This window comes from Callorhinus ursinus, unplaced genomic scaffold (genome assembly GCF_003265705.2).
Source record: "Callorhinus ursinus isolate GAN/ISIS: 27379988/994484 unplaced genomic scaffold, GSC_fseal_2.0 scaffold59, whole genome shotgun sequence".
Taxonomy (NCBI): domain Eukaryota; kingdom Metazoa; phylum Chordata; class Mammalia; order Carnivora; family Otariidae; genus Callorhinus; species Callorhinus ursinus.
The window spans coordinates 5,131,520-5,151,009 of NW_027397121.1; the positions used below are offsets into that span (position 1 = coordinate 5,131,520).

General features: G+C 39.1%; 1 protein-coding gene across 13 annotated transcripts in view; it reads left to right on the plus strand.

Annotated features, from left to right (window-relative positions):
• Positions 1-19,490, plus strand: part of FKBP5 (FKBP prolyl isomerase 5) — a 131,048-nt gene that overhangs the window by 29,865 nt on the left and 81,693 nt on the right. For 4 of the 13 annotated variants that reach the window (XM_073884872.1, XM_073884873.1, XM_073884875.1 and 1 more), the window contains one exon: positions 4,645-4,753. The exons of the other annotated variants lie outside the window; for them this stretch is intronic. The gene's annotated coding sequence lies outside the window, so the exon portion shown is untranslated. The remainder of the gene's footprint in view (positions 1-4,644; positions 4,754-19,490) is intronic. 13 annotated transcript variants of the gene reach the window in all.

Below are 19,490 nucleotides of genomic sequence, written 5' to 3' on the forward strand. Positions count from 1 at the left end.
TTTACATTTAAAGTTACTGATGGGTATGTACTTATTGCCATTTTTATCCATTGTTTTTTGGATGTTTTTATAGTTCTCTGTTCATTTCTTCTTTTGGTCTCTTCCTTTGTGATTTAATGACTTTCTTTGGGTGTTAGGTTTGGATTTCTTTCTCTTTATTTTTGTGTATATATTCCAGGTTTTTGGTTTGTGGTTACCATGAGGTTCATATATAGCAATTTATGTATATGGTGGTGTTATTAAGTTGATGGTCACTTAAGTTTGAACACATTCTAAAAGCACTACATTTTTACTTCCTCCTCCAAGTTTTTTTTTAAGATTTTTTAAATTTATTTGAGAGAGAGAGAGAGAGAGCGCATGAGTGGGGGGAGGGTCAGAGGGAGAAGCAGACTCCCTGCGGAGCAGAGGGCCCGATGTAGGACTCGATCCCAGGACTCCAGGATCATGACCTGAGCCGAAGGCAGTTGCTCAACCAACTGAGCCACCCAGGCGCCCCCTCCTCCAAGTTTTATGTATGTAATGTTTTACATCTTTTTATAATTTTGCTAATTTTATCTTTTAACCTTCATACTATTTTTATAAGTGATCTACCTTTTTTTTATGGACTTTAAAAATATTTTTATTTAAATCCAATTACTTAACATACAGTGTATTATTAGTTTCAGAGGTAGAGTTCAGTGATTGATTCATCGGTTGCGTATAACACCCAGGGTTCATTATATCACATGCCCTCCTTAATGCCCATCACCCAGTTATCCCATCCCCCACCCAGATCTACTACTACCTTTTAATGTATGTTTGCTTTTACCAGTGAAACTTTTTTCCTTTCATAATTTTATTTATAGCCTTTTCTTTTCCAATTAAAGAATTCCCTTTAACATTTCTTGTAAGGTTGATTTAGTAATGATGAACACCTTTAACTTTTGTTGTCTAGGAAACTATTTCTCCTTCAGTTCTGAATTATAACCTTGCCAGGTAGAATATTTTTGTTTTTAGGTTTTATCCTTTCAGCATTTTGAATATATCATGTCCCACTCCCTTCTGGCCTGCAGATTTTATGCTGGGAAATCAGCTGACAGCCTTATGGAGTTTCCCTTGTATGTAACTGTTTGCTTTTCTATTGCTGCTTTTAAGATTTTCTTTAACTTTTGCCATTTTAAGTATTATGTATCTTGGTATGGATCTCTTTGGGTTCATCTTGTTTGGGGTGCTCTTTTATTCCTGGACTTGGATGTCTGTTTCTTTTCCCAGGTTAGGAAAGTTCTTAGCTATTATGTGTTTTAGTAAGTTTTCTACCCCTTTCTCATTGTCTTCTCCTCCTTGGACCCCTATAATGTGAATGCTGATATGTTTGACATTTTCGCAGAATTCCTGTTACTAATCCTCATTTTTTTAAAAATTCTTTTTCATTTTCACTGTTAAGCTTTATTGTTTTCCACTTTTCTGTCTTCCAAATCTCTGATCCATTCTTATACATCTCTTATTTATTTATTTATTTATTTATTTATTTATTTATTTATTAATTATGATTTTATTTATTTATTTGACATCACAAGCAGGCAGACAGGCAGGCAGAGGGAGAGGGAGAAGCAGGCTCCCTACTAAGCACAGAGACAGATGCGGGGCTCGATCCCAGGACGCCGGGATCATGACCTGAGCCAAGGGCAGGTGCTTAACCAACTGAGCCACCCAAGCGCCCCTCTTCTGCATCTTTTAATCTGTTGATTCCCTCTAATGTATTTTTTCATTTCAATTATTGTATTCTTCAGCTCTGACTGGTTCTTTTTTATATTTTCTATTCTGTTGTTGAAGTTCTCACTTACTTCATTCACTCTTTTCTCAAGCCTGGTGAATCTCTTTATGACCATTACTTTGAGCTCTTTAATTTTGGTTTTGTCTGTTCTCTCATTTTGAACATATTCCTCTGTCCCTTCATTTTGTCTGAATCTGTGTTTCTATGTATTAGGTAGGTCAGTTACATCTCCTGGTCTGAAAGTAGTGGTCTTATGTAGAAGACAGCCTGTGGTATCCAGTAGTGTGGTCCCCCCTGGTCACCATAACCAGGTGTTCCAAGAGTGTCCCCTGTGTTGGCTGCATGTACTCTCCTGTAGGCATGCTGGTGTTGCAGATTTTTTTCTCCATCAGTGCCCTCGGTTCTTGGTCACACCACTTCAAAGAATGAAGAGGTAGACCAGACAGAGTGGTGGGCAGCAAAGCAACGTTTATTGAGTAATTTATTGAGGGATAGCAAAGTCATAGTACAAAGGTCCCAAGGAGGGAGGGGACCTGAAAGCGTTGCCACCAAAGTTTCAAGGTCTAGGGGTTTTATGGGCTTGTTGGCGAGCTATTTCAGTCTGATTAACCCTCCCTGCCCCTGTCATTCAGTCAGATTTTTTTCACCTATCTATCACAATGGGAAAGGGTAGAGGGCTCCTTCCAGGGCGGTGTAAAATCCTTTTAAGGGTGGTTTCCTCTTAGGGCAGGGCCTTTGTCCCTGCCTGCCTGCCTTCCAATTATTCTTCATCACTGGTGGACATGGCTGACCCTCAGCTTGGCTGTCAGCAGTGACAGGCTGCATCCTCTGGCGGGGGCACTGATGGGCAGGGTTTACCCCCTGCATGGCTGCTGAGTGGCCCAGCTGTAGCTTTTGGGGACATGCTAGTGGGTGGGGCCAGCCTTCAGCCCTGTTTTTTTTTTTTTTAAAGATTTTATTTATTTATTCATGAGAGACACAGAGAGAGAGAGAGAGAGGCAGAGGGAGAAGCAGGCTCCCAAGGAGCAGGGAGCCTGATGCGGGACTCGATCCCAGGACTCTGGGATCGTGACCTGAGCCGAAGGCAGACACGTAACCATCTGAGCCACCCAGGCGCCCGCCCTCAGCCCTGTTATCTGCAATGACTGGCTTCTACCTCTGGGTACACTGGTGGGCAGGGCTTGCCCCTCTTTTATTCCCATGGCTAGCTAAGAGACCCCACTGTGGCTAGTATGGGCATGCTGGTGGGTGGGGCTGGTTCCCTCGCTCTTCAGGGCAGGAGTCTGCAGGTGTGCTTGGAGGGATACCTCCCAATTAGAGCTGCCTGCCAGGTATGACAGAGCAGTACTTGCCCCAGGGGAATGTTGGTCGCTACTGAGACTGCCCCCCAGGTATGATGGGGTGGGAGCCAAGCAAGCCAAGCATGCTTGCAGGGTAGGTAGAGAGTGCCAGAACAGTCTCCCACAAGTGTCCGGCCAGCTAGGTTGAAGGAGGGCAAGAAAAGTGGCGCCCTCTAGCATTTCCATTTTCCAAGAAAGTTCCTGCAGATTCCTGTCCCCTCCAATACACATTCCAAAATTAGTCAGTAAATCTCCTTCACTTAAAACCCAGGTACTAGGCACTTTCCTGACTCCGCTTCTGTCCTGGGTCTTGGACTGGGTGGTAGTAGTGCCCTGGCCCTTTAACAGTGGAGTCTCCATTTGCTATAGCCTTGTGGCTCTCCCAGAAATAAGCGCCCCTGATTTTCAGAACCTGATGTTATGGGGTCTCGTCTTTCTGGTGCAGGTCCCAGGGCCAGGTGTGCCTCTTCTGGGGCTTGATCTCCTGGCTCCTCCATGCCTGTGATATCTATCCCTCCTGCTGTGGGTTGCAACCTTGGGGGTTTGGTTCACCAACTATGTCTCTGCCCTTTCTCCTCTTCTCTCTCTCTCTCCCCCTTTTTTATTTAAAGATTATTTATTTATTTGAGACAGGGCATGTGCCCTGAGTTGGGGGAGGGCAGAGGGAGAGGGACAAACAGACTCTCCACTGAGCAGGGAGCTGATGCAGGGCTCAATCCCAGGACTTTGGGATCATGACCTGAGCCAAAGGCAGATGCTTAACTAACTGAGCCACCCAGGTGTCTCTCCCACCTCCCCATCTTGTTGTGGTCTTCTTATGTCTTTAGCTGTGGAAGATTGTTCTGCCAGTCTTTAGGTCGCTTTCAGAGTGAGTTTTATCACAAGTAGTTGTTGCCTCTGTATGTCTTTGATAGGAGGTGAGCTCAGGATCCTCCTATTCTTTCTTTCCTGTCTCTCCTGACTCCAAGTTGTTAATATATTCTAGATAACAGTTCCATTACCAGATACGTGATTTGCAAAATTTTCATCCCATCCTTTGTGATTTCTTTTCACTTTCTTCATGGTGTTCTTGGAAGCACAGATGTTTTTAATTTTTAAGAGGTCTCATTTATCAATTTTTTTGTTGTTGCTTGTACTTTGTTTCACATAAGAAACCATTACCTAATCAAAGGTCAGTGAAGATTTACAATCCCTGTGCTTTTTTCTAGGAGGTAGTTTTAGCTCTTATGTTGCAGTCATTGATCCATTTGAGTTACTTTTTATATACAGTGTGAGGTAGGGTATGAAACTTTGTAATCTTTTGCTTGTGGAAATCCAGTTGTCCCAGCGCCATTTGTTGAAAAGACTATTATTTCCCCCATTGAATTATCATGGCAGCCATTTTGAATATCAGTTAAACATAAATGTAAAAGTTTATTTCTCAGCTCTCAGTTCTAGTCCACTGATCTGTATCTTTCCTTATCCTAGTACCACACAGTTTTGATTATTGTAGCTTTGTAGTAAGTTTTGGAACCGTGAAGTGTGAATCCTCTCAACTTTTTTCTTTTCAAGGTTGTTTTGGCTAATTTACTCAGTTTTGCTGTGAACCTACAACTGTTCTAAAAAATAATGTCCATTAAGAAAAAAAAACTACCCTTAACGTTGTAATATTGGGATTGTGGTAAGTTCTTTTTGCCTTTCTTTATTCCCCAAACTTTCTGTAATATATAACTGTGTTAAATTTTACAATTTTAACAAAGTTATGTCTAATAGAATAAGTTTTTAACTCAAGAGGCAGCTTTTAGCTCTGTAGATACAAATTCAAGTTACCTAGCTTTCCAGGAAGAGTGTGTGAAGGTGAGAATATAAGATTATGGCTAGAAATGAGCCTGTCTCAAATTTAGTATTCCAGCTTCTTGATCCTCCTTTATCTCTCCAGTTAGCTTCCTTCAGTTTATTCTCTGCCTTTTCACTCTCCATTAAAAGCCCTCCCTTACACTCCAGCTTAGGACTTCACTCAGAACCTTTAGATGAAATTTTGGGACTCTGGCTGGTTTGTATAATTGCCATTGATAACTGGAATGAATGGCAGCTGAGTAGCATGAGGGCAAGGAGCCAGATAATGCAATCTGAGCCACAGAAGCCACTTTGATGGAAAATAAGAGGGGGAGAAAGGAAGCCATCCAAGCAGCACTCTTTAATAGCTTTCTCTGCCCCTCTTGTGTTCTGTCAGTTTTTTTGCATCTGTATATGTTGTTTTCTTATGATACCGTATGCTTTTTTTTTTTTTTTTAAAGATTTTTATTTATTTATTGAGAGAGAGAGAATGGTAGAGAGAGAGCATGAGAGGGAAGAAGGTCAGAGGGAGAAGCAGACTCCCTGCTGAGCAGGAAGCCCGATGTGGGACTCGATCCTGGGACTCCAGGATCATGACCTGAGCCGAAGGCAGTCGCTTAACCGACTGAGCCACTCAGGCACCCTACCATATGCTTTTTAAGGGTGGATATCTGCAAGTGGTGCTAGGGCTAGTTAGAAGTTTAAATAGATACACAGAGAATTAAGCCATGTGGCTTGGTGACAGACTGCTGTTCATATGTTGTTTGTAAGTGCTGCTACAGTGTGTGTGTGTGTGTGTGTGTGTGTGTGTGTGTTCTAAATAGTTTGGGGGTTTTCTTTCCAGTTTAAGCAATATTAAAATCTCAGTATGTTGAGATACTTTATAGATTTTGCATATAATAGGTGTCCATTTGAGGTTTGTTGTAAAACAAAAGCATGTTTTATAAACACACTAAAGATTAATGTCAATCACAAACCAACTTTTGTGGCATGACTTTGAAGTATTAAGGTGATTTTTACTGTATAGTTTTCAGTTGAATTAATCAAAAGAAGGGGAAAAACAGTTCTTAATTTCAGTTTTTAAAAATTGTGGTATATTAATGGCCTTCAGAAATGTGAAGTCACACTTTTTTCATTCTTGTAAGGTTTAAAACAATTGTTTCTTATATAGATTAAAGGAAAAAAGACTGCAGTTATCCAGATTTCCAGAAATAAACCCAAAACCATAGTTTTGACTCCATTTTTTTCAAAAAGTACCTGCCATTTTTGGAGGTAGATTATCAGTTGTGGGCTTTGACTTTTTTAATGTCATGGAAAACCTATACCCTTCAAATTTCAGACTCAAAATTTGTTCTAAACAGTGTTTATTTTATCAAAGACCTTTTCTCCCACTTGAAACTCCATTCATAATACTTGTTTTTTTTTTTTTTTTTTTTTTTTTTGCTGTGTCTCCTTCTTCTGGCTTGTGTACTCATGGACTTGTGCTTCTGGCCAAGATGAATTAAGAGAGATTGATTTACTCTCTTGGCTGTAATCACATAACAAACAAAAACCCCAGAAAAAATATATGAAGTTTCAAACACTGAACAAGAAGCAGCACAAGACAATGATCACCAAGAAACCAGAAACAGATGAGCCCTACAATTATCCTAGCTTACTATATGGAGAGAGTTTCCAGGCTGCAGTGTAAGGAGGGGGCAGCTCAGCTGTTACCTTGAGTTAAAGAGACCGAACTGGAGTCAGAGGAGGCCAGGGTGGTTGCAGTTAGGAAAGGAAAGAGCTGTACAAAGAGAGAACTCCATAGGTCAGCAAAGTCCCTCTTAAATCTTCAGATGAGTGCTGATCAGCACGTGTATTTTATGGAAGCTACCCAAAGCCAAGAAAAACCACCCAAAAGGATTATAGGGAACAATCTCTGATTCTTTCTCAGTTTGTGTTCCCAACAGCCAAAGAAGAAAATATAAGTCATAGGATATTGGGTAGAATACTCAGAAAGGTATTGCCTCAGCGGTGGGGCAAATGCCTTAAACTAAAGACTGCTCTGGTCCCTTCTGACAAAGCTTAAAAACAGACCTCAGAAGGATCAAGCTATTTCAAAGTAGTTTAACTGCATCCCAGAACAAAGCTTAATATTTATAATTATGCAAAAATATTTAGTACTCACCAAGGTAAAATTCACATTTGGCTTCCAATAAAAAATATCAGACTTGGAATGAAGCAGAAAAATACAGCCCCTGAGGAGGAAAATTAATAAGTCAAAACAGAGACACAGATGATAGAATTAGTGGACAGACATTAAAACATTTATTATGACTATATTCTGTATGTTCAGGGTATTACTGGAAAGATTGAGAATGTCAAATACAGGTATGTAATATATTTTAAAGACCCAAATTGAACATCTAAATATGAAAACTACAATGTGTAAGATGAAAAATATACTTTATGAGATTTACAGCAAATTAGTACAGGAGAAAAGAGTAAATTTGAAGCCAAACCAGTATAAATCAAAACTAAAGGAAATAAAGACTGGGAAAAAAATCAGTGAGCTATGAGACAACTTCAGGTGGTTGAATATACATGTAATCGTAGTCTTGAGAGGAGAGGGTGCAGAAAGAATTTTTGAAGAAACAATGGCCAGAGTTTTCCAGATTTGAAAAAAACTATAAGTTCAGAGATCCAAGAAAAAGAGGAAAAGGGGACAAACACAGACGTGACAAATAGAAAACAAATAGCAAAATGTTAAGTTTACACCAGTCTATATTAATAATCACATTAACTATAAATGACCTAAACAACATAGTTAAAAGGCAGAACTTAGTAGCTGGGGTGAAAAAGCAAGACTCAACTGTATGCTGCCTACAAGAAACCTACTGTTCGTATTAAGATCCCAAATAGGCTAAAAGTAAAACATTTGCAAAGGATATTCCATGCTAATACTAGTCAAGAAAGTTGGAATAACTATATTAATTTCAGACAAACTAGATTTTAGAGCAAAAAATATTACCAGGAATAAAGAAGATCATTTCATAGTGATAAAGGGGCAGTTCAAAAAGTAGAATTTATAGTCCTAAATATTCATACACCTAAAAAGCTTCAAAATACATGAATCATAAACTGACAGAACTGAAAGGAGAAACAAATCCACATTACAGTTGGGGATTTCAGTACCTTACCTCTCAACTGGTAGAACGAGACAAAATGTCAGTAACAATTTAGAAGATTTAAACACTGTCACCCAATTGACCTAATTGACATTTATTTGACATCTACCCAGTACAGCAGAATGCACATTTTGTTCAATTGCACAGAGAACATTTACTAGTAGAGACCACATTTTGGTCCCTGAAATAGTGTCAATAAATTTAAAGTTACTTGCATCATAAAAAGTAAGTCATCTGACCAAAAGAGAATTAAATTTAAAATTGATAACAGAAAACTATCTGGAAAACCCCTAAATATTTATAAACTAATACATCTTTAAGAAATTTATGGGTCAAAGGAAAAAAAATCAAAGTTGAATTTAGAAAGTATTCTGTACTGAGTGGAAATGAAAACAGTGTATCAAAATTTGTGGGAAGTAGTTAATGAAAGTGCTCAGAGGAAAATTCTTAACATTATATGCCTGTGTTAGAGAAAAAGTAAGGTTGCAAATCAGTGTGTTGAGCCTCCACCTTAAGAAACTAGAAAAAGAAGAGAAAATTAAACCCAAAATAAGCAGAAGAAATAAGTTAATGATAAAAGCCAAAACCAATGAAACAGTAGAAAGTCAATGAAATCAAAAGCTGGCTCTTTGAGAAGACCAGTAAAATTGATAAGCCTCCAGCCTAATGGGTCAGGAAAGAGAAGACACAAGTCACCAAAATCAGGAACAGAAGAGTTGGCAAAGCTGCAGATCCTATAGGTATTAAAAGGATAAATAAGACAGTGATACTAATTACTTTATGCCAGTATATTAGACAGTTAGATGAAATGGGCAGATTCCTTAAAAGACAAAATACCAGTGCTTAATCAAGAAGAAACAACCTGAATAATCCTTTATGTATTAAGGACTTTATATTCCCCCAAATAAAATTCTGGACCCAGGTGACTTCCCTGATAAACTCTACCAAACATTTTAAGAAGTCATAATACCAGTTTTACACAAATTCCTCCATAAAATTGAGGAGAGAATACTGCTGAACTTACTCTGTGATACTGGTATTATCTTGATATTAAAACCAGACAGTGGTGCCTAGCTAGCTCAGTTGGTAGAGCATGTGACTCTTGATCTCAGAGTTGTAAGTTCAAGCCCCACATTGGGTGTAGAGATTACTTAAAAAATAAAATAAATAATAAATAAATCCATCCATTCAAATATATTGCAAGAAAAAAATTATAGACCAATATTCCTTATGAGCACAGTCATAAAATTCTTAACAAAATTTTAGCAAATTGACCCCAACAACATGTAAGATGGATAAAGTACAATGACCAAATGGGATTTGTCCCAGGAATGCAAACAGTAATCCCTCATTATTTGTGGTTTCACTTCCTATGGTTTCACTTCCTATGGTTTCAGTTACCTGTGGTCAACTGCGGTCCAGTAGCCTATGATTCTCCTAATATCCTTAGAAGGTCAGTAGTAGCTTAACACTATGTCACAATACCTACATCATTCACCTTCCTTCCTTTCATTGTGTAGGCATATTATCATCTCACATCTTCACAAGAAGGGTGAGTACAGTTCAATTAAGATATTTTGAGGGGTGCCTGGGTGACTCAGTTGTTAAGTGTCTGCCTTCGGCTCAGGTCATGATCCCAGGGTCCTGGGATTGAGCCCTGCATCGGGCTCCCTGCTCAGCAGGAGGCCTGCTTCTCCCTCTCCCACTCTCCCTGCTTGTGTTCCCTCTCTCGCTGTCTCTCTCTGTCAAATAAATAATCTTTTAACAAAGATATTTTGAGAGAGAGAGACCATATTTATATAACTTTTATTATAATATGTTATAATTGTTCTAGTTTATTATTATGTCATTAATCTCTTACTGTGCCTAATTTATAAATTAATCTTTATCACAAATATGTACGTATAGGAAAAAACATAGTAAATATAGCATTTGCTACTATTTGTAGTTTCAGGCATCCACTGGGGGTCTTAGGTTGTTATATCTCCTGCAGTGGGGGAGTACTGTGTACCACATTACACATTAACAAAGAAAAAGGAGGGAAAAAAAGATTAACTCATTAGATACAGAAAAGCATTTAACAAAATCCAACTTGCATTGCTGATAAAAACTCTCAATAAACTAGGGAAAAAAGGAAACTTCCTGAATCTGATAAAGAGCATCTATGAGAAACCAAATAGCTGAAATTATACTTCAGACTGAAAGACTGAATCTTTTCCCTCTAAGATCAAGAACAAGAACAAATATTCACTGTCACCACTTCTATTAAACCTTGTACCAGAGGTTCTACCCAGTGCAATCAGGCAAGAAAAAGAAATAAATGACCTCTAGATTGAAAGAAAAGAGTAAACTCTTTATTTAGAGATGATATGATTCCCTAGGATTTTTCTTTTTTTTTTTTTTAAAGATTTTATTTATTTATTTGACAGAGAACACAAGCAGGCAGAGCAGCAGGCAGAGGGAGAGGGAGAAGGCTTCCCGCTGAGCAGGGAGTCTGATGCAGGGCTCGATCCCAGGACCCTGGGCTCATGACCTGAGCCGAAGGCAGACGGTTAACCAACTGAGCCACCCAGGAACCTCTCCCTAGGATTTCTAAAAAAGAAAAAATAAAAATAAATGCTTCCAGAACAATTAAGTGCATTAACAAAGTTGCAGGATACAAGATCAATATAGAAAAGTCAATTGTATTTCTGTATGCTAGCAAATAAATAGTCAGAAGTTGAAATTTAAAAAGAATACCATTTATAGTAAAATTTTAAAAATTAATACCTAGGGATAAATTGTGTACAAGATGTGTAAGATGTCTATACTGGAAACTATGAAATATTACTGAGAAAAAATAAAACCTAAGTAAATGAAGAGCTATTATGTTCAAGGATTGGAAGACTCAGTATTGTCAATTCTCTCTAAAAATGTAGATTCGGTACAATCCCAATCAGAATCCCAGCAGGCAATTTGTAGAAACTGATAAGCTGGTTTTAAAAATTCATATGGAAATGAAGGTCCTAGAGTAACCAAAACAATTTTGATGAAGAAGAGGATTTAACACTATCTGACTTCTAAAACTTATACCTATAATAATCAAAACAGTGGTATTGAGTAAAGATAAACAAATAGATCCACAGAACAGACAGTCCAGAAAAAAATATGGTCAGTTAATTTTTGAGCATGGTGCCAAGGAAATTAAATGGAAAAAGAATAGTCTTTTCAAAATGGAACAATTTGATACTCCTATACAAAAAAACTGAATCATACTTTAATCCATACTTTTCATCATATATAAAAGTTAATTCAGAATAGGGGTCCCTGGGTGGCTCAGTTGGTTAAGCATCTTATTCAGCTCAGATCATGATCTCAGGGTCCAGGTATAAAGTTCCTTGTCGGGCTCCGCATTCAGCAGGGAGTCTGTTTCTCCCTCTTCCTTCTGCCCCTCGGACGCATGCTCTCTCTCTCTCTCTCAAATAAATAAAATCGTCAAAAAACAAAGTTAATTCAAAATTAAAAAGAGACGTGTTTCCACTTATATGAAATTCTGTAAAATACAAACTATTCAAAAAGCAGATCAGAGGTTGTCTGGAGACCGAGCTTGAGAGGAATGAATTATAAAAGTACTCAAGAGGGGGGCGCCTGGGTGGCTCAGTTGGTTAAGCGACTGCCTTCGGCTCAGGTCATGATCCTGGAGTCCCGGGATCGAGTCCCACATCGGGCTCCCTGCTCAGCGGGGAGTCTGCTTCTCCCTCTGACCCTCTTCCCTCTCATGCTCTCTCTCTCATATTCTCTCTCTCAAATGAATAAATAAAATCTTTAAAAAAAAAAAGTACTCAAGAGGTGTGCCTGGGTGGCTCAGTCGGTTAGGCATCTCTCTTCAGCTCAGGTCATGATCCTGGGGTCCTGGGATCGAGCCCCGCATCAGGCTCCCTGCTTCTCCCTCTCCCTGTATATCCCACCCCACCCCATACTCTTGCTGTCTCTCTCAAATAAAGTCTTAAAAGTACACAAGAAAAAATTTGGGGGTGACAGATATGTCCATTTTCTTGATTGTAGTGATGGCTTTATAGATCTATATACATATGTCAAAACTTACCAAGTTGTATACTTTATATATGTGCAATTTATTTATTATTTTTTTAAAGATTTTATTTATTTATTTAATAGAGAGCACAAGCAGGGGGAGTGGCAGGCAGAGGGAGAAGCAGGTTCCCCGCTGAGCAGGGAGCCTGATGCTGGGCTCCATCCCAGGACCCTGGGATCATGACCTGAGCCGCTCAACCGACTGAGCCACCCAGGTGCCCCCAAATATGTTCATTTTATTGTAAAGTGTATGTCACTCCTGTTTTTAAATTGTACTTGAGTGTTCTTCAGTGTTTATATTTTGCTGCTCAAATTTCAGGACCACATGAGGGACTCAATTTTTTGAATAATTTTTCAGTGATTAAGTTTGAGATGGGAAAACATGCATTGTGTATTATCAAGTTCACTTATGGTTTTAACTTATCACAAAACTGAAAAACTGTAGTAAATGTTCCAGCTTGGGCTTTGTGAAATTATAAAGGAATTTTCAGAATGATACATATCAAATGTTAGATTTAATTTTATTTTCAGATTAGAACATTGTTCAACTGGATGATAAATAGATAGGAAAGAATGTTACAAGAACCCTAAAGATAAAATGGAGGAAATCAACAGAATTCTAGGATTGGGAGAAATTCTTAGGATTTTGATTTGATGACTAGGTATGTATGTAAATAATGGCCCCTCAAATATGTCCACATCCTAATCTCTGGAATTTGTTAATATGTTACCTTACACAGTAGAAGGGACTTTGCAGATGTGATTAAAGACTTTGAGATGGGGAGATTATCCTGGATTATACAGATGGGCCCAACATAATCACAGAGGTTCTTAAGAAATTTAAGAAAGCAGAGAAACTTCCCTGGCTGTGGTCAAGAGGGAGATGTGACCACAGAAGAGTGATCAGAGACATACAGTATTGCTGTTTTGAAAATAGAGGAAGGATCCATGAGCCGAGGAATGTGGGTGGCTTCTAGAATCTGGAAAAAAGCAAGGAAATAGAGTCTCTAGAAGGAATGCAGCCCTACTAACACCTTGATTTTTTTGCTCAGAGAGCTCTATTTCTGACTCCAGAACTGTAAGATAATAAATGTGTATTACCTAAGCGGTTAAATTTGTGGTAATTTGTTACTGCAGGTATAAAATACAAATACAGTATCCAGGGTGGTAAAGCTCAGAATTAATAGTGTTTTGCCAGAGCATTGTAATGGAAAGTGAACTCTGAAACACCAAAATAACTTTTTCCATTCCTTGGGAATTGTTTTCCCTTCCACATTTCAAATCTCATTTTCCCATAAAGTAAAATGTGTATTTATTCATTAAAAAGTAATTCTGAATATAAAATATTAGAGTTGAAATAAATCTTAGATATCATTCTAGTCTGACTTCCTGAAATTTACAGATGGAGAAACTGAGAAACAGCCAAAGATTCCATAGCTAGTTACCAATAGATCGGAGCTTAAATTCAAGCATGGTTTGTGTTCTATCATAGATACCCTTAGAAATTTGTTCTGGAATTGTGAAATATCTGAGTCACTTGTTGGAAGAGGGTGTTTACTTAGATAGACGAATCTTTGTCTAGTGACAAGATTAATTGTGGGATTATTTTGTCACCTTGGAAGGCCCTAAGAACCTGATCCTTAAGAGATGGAATACGTCACATTAACAAACTTCACTGGTCAGTAACTTGACATGCATATGGGGGAAGGTACCAACTCAGTGGCTCAAATGGAGGGGTTTGGGAGATGGTGGGGACACATCAAAAATAAATTTTCCAGGACACCTGGGTGGATCAGTTGGTTAAATGTCTGCCTTTGGCTCAGGTCATGATCCCAGGGTCCTAGGGTCGAGCCCTGCTTCGGGCTCCTTGCTCAGCAGGGAGCCTGCCTCTCCCTCTGCCTGCCTCTCCCTCTGCTTGTGCGCGTGCTCTCGCTCTCTCTCTCTCTGACAAATAGATAAAATCTTTACCAAAAAAAAAATAATAAATTTTCCTTATTCTTTTTTCTTTTTTTAAGATTTTATTTATTTGTTTGACAGAGAGACACAGCAAAAGAGGGAACACAAGCGGGGGAGTGGGAGAGGGAGAAGCGGACTCCCCCGCGGAGCAGGGAGCCCGATGTGGGGCTTGATCCCAGGACACTGGGATCATGACCTGAGCCGAAGGCAGATGCTTAACGACTGAGCCACCCAGGTGCCCCACATTTTGCTTATTCTGGCCTAGGATCTGTTACAGTGTTATAGATTCTTTCTCCAGACTTCTCCCCAAACACTGCATCTCTCCTATAAAGGAAGATCCACTCATTCTCAAAACCCAGTGCCTGGACAGAGGCCTCTAGACATCAAACCCGAGAGCAGCACTCGTTCCCTTCTGTGTCCTCAGTTGCTGTTCTCCTTCCACACTTTTATGGTGGGGATTTAAGGTAGCCAAGGTTTTTGTTCCTTCTCCATAGGTTTTGTTCACAGACCCAAAATGCTGTTCTCATACAGTTTTTCTCTTGGACATAATAATGGACCTTTGGAAAGAATATTAAAGCCATGTCTTAAATCTGCTTAATTTATATTACAGTGCTTTATTTATTTATTTATTTTTTTATTTGAGAGAGACAGACAACCAACCGGGTTGGGGGGGGTGAGGTGGGGCAGAGGGAAAGAGAGAGAGAAAGAAGCAGGATCCCCGCTGAGCAGGGAGCCTGATGTGGGGCTCGACCCCAGGACCCTGAGATCATGACCTGAGCCGAAGGCAGATGTTTAACCGACTGAGCTCCCAGGCGCCCCTATATTACAGTGTTTTATTAATAAGATAGTACTATAAGAGGATACAATATAATACAGAACTTTTATCCTAGGTTTCTTCTCTCTGCATTCCAGCTCTCTAAACCATCTCTTTCTCCAGTTGTGATTTAATGTATCCTCAGAGATTGGCAGCTGGGTGTAGTCTTCTGTTCTTGACTGCCCCTGTTTAAGCCAAACTGATAGAATTAATAAGATAAATCTGCTGTGTGTATGTATGTACAGCCAATATACTTATAATGCACTTCAGAGATAACACTAATTTTGCCAGGGTTTTGTGTGTTTTTTTTTTTTTTTTTTTTACATATCATGTAGTATTTGTTTCAAGAGTATAGATCTGTGATTCATCCGTCTTACACAATTCACAGCACTCACCATAGCATATAGCCTCCCCAGTGTCCATCACCATAGTATGTTTCTAATATAAGAAATCCTGAATTCTAGAACACAACTTTCCTTGAGGGTTTTTGATAAGTGGTTATGCATTAGACCATTTTAAAGAAGATGAACTGAAACTCCATGATATCAAGTATCTCGCTTATGGGTAAACAGCTAATAAGCTCCTCTAGTTGTTTCCTAATTCACTTTATTTTTTTTTAATTTTTTTATTGTTAATCACCATACATTACATCATTAGTTTTTGATGCAGTGTTCCATGATTCATTGTTTGTTCATAACACCGAGTGCTCCATGCAGAACGTGCCCTCCTCAATACCCATCACCAGGCTAACCCATCCCCCTACCCTCCTCCCCTCTAGAACCCTCAGTTTGTTTTTCAGAGTCCATTGTCTCTCATGGTTCATCTCCCCCTCTGACTTACTCCCCTTCATTCTTCCTCTCCTGTTATCTTCTTTTCTTTTTTCTTAATATATGTTGCGTTATTTGTTTCAGAAGTACAGATCTGTGATTCAACAGTCTTGCACAATTCACAGCGCTCACCGTAGCACATACCCTCCCCAATGTCTATCACCCAGCCACCCCATCCCTCCCACCCCCAACCACTCCAGTAACACTCAGTTTGTTTCCTGAGATTAAGAATTCCTCATATCAGTGAGGTCATATGATACATGTCTTTCTCTGATTGACTTATTTCACTCAGCATAACGCCCTCCAGTTCCATCCACGTCGTTGCAAATGGCAAGATCTCATTTCTTTTGATGGCTGCATAATATTCCATGGTGTATATATACCACATCTTCTTTATCCATTCATCTGTCAATGGACATCTTGGCTCTTTCCACAGTTTGGCTATTGTGGACATTGCTGCTATAAACATTGGGGTGCACATACCCCTTCGGGTCCCTACATTTGTATCTTTGTGGTAAATACCCAGTAGTGCGATTGCTGGATCGAATGGTAGCTCTAATTTCAACTGTTTGATGAACCTCCATACTGTTTTCCAGAGTGGTTGCACCAGCTTGCATTCCCACCAACAATGTAGGAGGGTTCCCCTTTCTCCACATCCCCGCCAACATCTGTCATTCCCTGACTTGTTAATTTTAGCCATTCTGACGGGTGTGAGGTGGTATCTCATTGAGGTTTTGATTTGGATTTCCCTGATGCCGAGTGATGTTGAGCACTTTTTCATGTGCCTGTTGGCCATTTGGATGTCTTCTTTGGAAAAATGTCTGTTCATGTCTTCTGCCCATTTCTTGATTGGATTATTTGTTCTTTGGGTGTTGAGTTTGATAAGTTCTTTATAGATTTTGGATACTAGCCCTTTATCTGATATGTCGTTTGCAAATATTTTCTCCCATTCTGTCGGTTGTCTTTTGGTTTTGTGGACTGTTTCTTTTGCTGTGCAAAAGCTTTTTATCTTGATGAAATCCCAATAGTTCATTTTTGCCCTTGCTTCCCGTGCCTTTGGCGATGTTTCTAGGAGGAAGTTGCTGTGGCTGAGGTCGAAGAGGTTGCTACCTGTGTTCTCCTTTACGATATTGATGGACTCTTGTCTCACGTTTAGGTCTTTCAACCATTTGGAGTCTATTTTTGTGTGTGGTGTAAGGAAATGGTCCAGTTTCATTCTTCTGCATGTGGCTGTCCAATTTTCCCAACACCATTTGTTGAAGAGACTGTCTTTTTTCCATTGGACATTCTTTCCTGCTTTGTCAAAGATGAGTTGACCATAGAGTTGAGGGTCCATTTCTGGGCTCTCGATTCTGTTCCATTGATCTATGCGTCTGTTTTTGTGCCAGTACCATACTGTCTTGATGATGACAGCTTTGTAATAGAGCTGGAAGTCCGGAATTGTGATGCCGCCAGCTTTGCTTTTCTTTTTCAATATTCCTCTGGCTATTCGGGGTCTCTTCTGGTTCCATACAAATTTTAGGATTATTTGTTCCATTTCTTTGAACAAAGTGGATGGTATTTTGATGGGCATTGCATTGAATGTGTAGATTGCTCTAGGTAGGATTGACATCTTCACAATGTTGGTTCTCCCAATCCATGAGCATGGAACGTTTGTCCATTTCTTTGTGTCTTCTTCAATTTCTTTCATGAGTATTTTACAGTTTTTGGAGTACAGATCCTTCGCCTCTTTGGTTAAATTTATTCCTAGATATCTAATGGTTTTGGGTGCAATTGTAAATGGAATCGACTCCTTGATTTGTCTCTCTTCTGTCTTGTTGTTGGTGTATAGGAATGTCACTGATTTCTGTGCATTGATTTTATATCCTGCTACTTTACTGAATTCCTGGATGAGTTCTAGCAGTTTTGGGGTGGAGTCTTTTGGGTTTTCCACATACAGTATCATATCAGCTGCAAAGAGTGAGAGTTTGACTTCCTCTTTGCCGATTTGGATGCCTTTGATTTCTTTTTGTTGTCTGATTGCTGTGGCTAGGACTTCTAATACTATGTTGAATAGCAGTGGTGAGAGTGGACATCCCTGCCGCGTTCCTGACGTTAGGGGAAAAGCTCTCAGCCTTTCCCCATTGAGAATGATATTCGCTGTAGGTTTTTCATAGATGGCTTTTATGATATTGAGGTATGTACCCTCTAACCCTATACTCTGAAGAGTTTTGATCAAGAAAGGATGCTGTACTTTGTCAAATGCTTTTTCTGCATCTATTGAGAGGATCATATGATTCTTGTTCTTTCTTTTGTTAATGTAGTGTATCACGTTGATTGATTTGCGAATGTTGAACCAGCCTTGCAGCCCAGGGATAAACCCCACTTGGTCCTGGTGAATAATCCTTTTAATGTACTGTTGGATCCTGTTGGCTAGTATTTTGGTGAGAATTTTTGCATCCATGTTCATCAAGGATATTGGTCTGTAATTCTCCTTTTTGATGGGGTCTTTGTCTGGTTTTGGGATCAAGGTAATGCTGGCCTCATAAAATGAGTTCGGAAGTTTTCCTTCCATTTCTATTTTTTGGAACAGTTTCAGGAGAATAGGTATTAATTCTTCTTGAAATGTCTGATAGAATTCACCTGGGAAGCCATCTGGCCCTGGGCTTTTGTTTCTTGGGGAGATTTTTGATGACTGCTTCAATTTCCTTAGTGGTTATAGGTCTGTTCAGGTTTTCTATTTCTTCCTGGTTCAATTTTGGTAGTTGATACATCTCTAGGAATGCACCCATTTCTTCCAGGTTATCTAATTTGCTGGCATAGAGTTGCTCATAATATGTTCTTATAATTGTTTGTATTTCTTTGGTGTTGGTTGTGATCTCTCCTCTTTCCTTCATGATTTTGTTGATTTGGGTCATTTCTCTTTTCTTTTTGATCAGTCTGGCCAGGGGTTTATCAATCTTGTTAATTCTTTCAAAGAACCAGCTCCTAGTTTCGTTGATCTGTTCTACTGTTCTTTTGGTTTCTAGTTCATTGATTTCTGCTCTGATCTTTATGATTTCTCTTCTCCTGCTGGGTTTAGGCTTTATTTGCTGTTCTTTCTCCAGCTCCTTTAGGTGTAGGGTTAGGTTGTGTATTTGAGACCTTTCTTGTTTCTTGAGAAAGGCTTGTATTGCTATATACTTTCCTCTCAGGACTGCCTTTGCTGTATCCCAAAGATTTTGAACAGTTGTGTTTTCATTTTCATTGGTTTCCATGAATTTTTTTAATTCTTCTTTAATTTCCTGGTTGACCCATTCATTCTTTAGTAGGATGCTCTTTAGCCTCCATGTATTTGAGTTCTTTCCGACTTTCCTCTTGTGGTTGAGTTCTAGTTTCAAAGCATTGTGGTCTGAAAATATGCAGGGAATGATCCCAATCTTTTGGTACCGGTTGAGACCTGATTTGTGACCTAGAATGTGATCAATTCTGGAGAATGTTCCATGGGCACTAGAGAAGAATGTGTATTCCGTTGCTTTGGGATGGAATGTTCTGAATATGTCTGTGAAGTCCATTTGGTCCAGTGTGTCATTTAAAGTCTTTATTTCCTTGTTGATCTTTTGCTTAGATGATCTGTCCATTTCAGTCAGGGGGGTGTTAAAGTCCCCCACTATTATTGTATTGTTGTCAATGTGTTTCTTTGCTTTTGTTATTAATTGCCTTATATAATTGGCTGCTCCCATGTTCGGGGCATAGATATTTACAATTGTTAGATCTTCTTGTTGGATAGAC